This window comes from Cotesia typhae, unplaced genomic scaffold (genome assembly GCF_013202065.1).
Source record: "Cotesia typhae breed Kobodo isofemale line unplaced genomic scaffold, CoteBio_Ctyphae scaffold_91, whole genome shotgun sequence".
NCBI lineage: Eukaryota > Metazoa > Arthropoda > Insecta > Hymenoptera > Braconidae > Cotesia > Cotesia typhae.
The window spans coordinates 2,392,403-2,395,026 of NW_027423781.1; positions in this window are offsets into that span (position 1 = coordinate 2,392,403).

Consider the following 2,624-nt stretch of genomic DNA (forward strand, 5'->3'; position numbering starts at 1 on the left):
GGCTTTTTGTGGTTTTTTGGAAAATCAAGCGCCTAATCAAAAATATCGCGGAAATCACTAATGTTAAGTGTGCGTTTTACTGTTCAATATACAAAAACTCTACGAAGTTTCAATTTAATCTAACCAACTGTTTTTTTTCCCGCTTGATTAAATTTTTGAAAAAATTAAAGGAGCAAAAATTTCACTCTGAAAAAGTCATGATTTTTATGAAAAATGAAAAAAAAATTTTTTTTCATTTTTCTCTTCATTCTATATTAGTGACTTGGTAAATTTGAGAAAAAAAAAATCGAAAATTTTTGAAAAAAAAATTCAAAAATTAAAAAAAAATTTTTTTTTTTTTTAATTGGTTTAAAATTAAAATGATGTAGCGACTCACTTTCTCATCGATTTTCCTTTTCCGCACTTTAATTTTTCTAGTCACAAATTAATTGAATAAATTAAAAGTTGATACCCCCAAGGAAAGTCGAAAATTCGTTGTACGAATATTGAGACAATAAGTTTTTTTTTAATATTCTAAAGTTTTTAGCCAATTGACAAAAAAAATTTTTTTTTCCTTCTTCCTTCATCACAAAAAAACATAATGTCAATTTATCAAATTATCACTGAATATAAAAAGTAAAAGTGACTTCGAAGACTAATATTTCCTCTATTATTCGTCTAACGATACAAGAAATAAGTAAAAAAGCTCGCGTTTTTTATTTTCTAAAAAATGAATCATTTCAAATATCAATAATTTAAAAAGTTGTAAATTTAAAAATAATTTTAATAAAAATATAAACTTATTTATAGTTTTAAAAACTACTTAAAAAAATGCATCTCAATTAAAAATGTAGTTAATTAGTAATAACAACACTACAGATTTATATTTCTAATATTGTTATGCAATATTCTGATAAAAGAAGAGCCATTATTAATCTCGAGTTATAATAACAATATAAATGGTTAAAAAGGTAAATTCATAACAAGTATACATGTATATGTCTATGTTGAGAATTATGGTAAAATATAACTTTATAAGAAAATAGATAGTAGATAACAGTGAGACAAAAGCAAACAAGAGGCAAAGCACTACAGAATTTCGAGATAGGCGAAATGAGTAGGGATTTTACTTGGTGAAATTCGAGACTGCGGGCCTGACATTCGTAAGATAATTTCTATCCTCGAAATTTCAACTTCTTCAAAGGAAGCAATTTAGTGTTCTATGTATACGTAGTCTTAGGTACTTTCTTATAAAAAATTTTGTTTGCACTAAAATCATGTTCTTCTTTAGCGCTTTATTCTTGTTTGATTTTTTCTTACTACACAATTTAAACTCAGGTTTTTTGTCCCGTTATATTTTCATGTTTAATATTATAAATAAATTTTTAGTTATACTAAAATTGTTGTGAAAATAATGAGATTTTAAATAATTTACTTTTTAAAAAATAAGACGTATTTTTTTTTTTTTTTTTAAATTAATTATTCGTATATTTAGACAGTCAATAGGAAAAATATTAATTTTTTAATTTATTATTGTTGATAAGGGTAAATGTACCAGTGCTTAACCGATTAAGAATTTTTGGCATTTCAATTAATATTAATAAATCGCGTTACAAAAACCATAAGGGCGTATCTCAAAATATACGCCCTTATGGCATTGCAGAACCAAAAGGGCGTATAAAAAAATTTTTTTTGCTCCAATCAATATAAAAATAGTAAAAAAATGGAAATCTATGGAGAAAACGAAAACAAAATTGTTTTTAATATACGCCCTTATGGTTTTAAGAAAAATGTTTTTAAAGTCATAAGGGCGTACCTATTTTTTCGATTTATTATTAATTATAGATCAGAGTAAATAATAAATGTTACGGGTGATGAAAAATATCACACCACAACTTAATTTATCTGAAAAAATATTTATTTAAGTAAAAAAGAAAAATTTTGAATTGAATTTTGAACTACTCTTAAGTTTCTTATAATTTTAATAATTCCAAAATTTATCATTAAAAATATAAATAATTCAAAAATTAAAAAAATACGATTTTTTTCTTGCTCTGACATATAATTGATAATAAACCGAAAAAATAGGATACGCCCTTATGACTTTAAAAACATTTTTCTTAAAACCATAAGGGCGTATATTAAAAAAATGTATTTTTCGTTTTTTCCATAGATTTTAATTTTTTTACTATTTTTACATCGATTGGAGTAAAAAAAATTTTTTTTATACGCCCTTTTGGTTCTGCAATGCCATAAGGGCGTATATTTTGAGATACGCCCTTATGGTTTTAGTAACGCGAAATAACTTATGAAAAAATAGATGGTACAAATATTGATTGCCTTTTTTTTACGGCACTTCAAAAAATAACCTGAAATTCTTGCTTCTAGACTGGAATACCTCCTTAACAAGAAAGAACTCAGACTTAGTAATTAATTATTAAAATTTTAATGGAATGAAAATAAAGTAACATTTTTCTCTGACTAAAGAAAAAGTTTTTTTTTTTTAATCAATTTTTTTTCTATATAAGTACAAAAAAAATACTAATGAATAAATTAAATTCACACGATAAAAAAATGAATATTCTCGGCTGTCAATCATTTTCTTTTTATAATAAACTTTTAAAATTTAATGTTAAGTACAATTT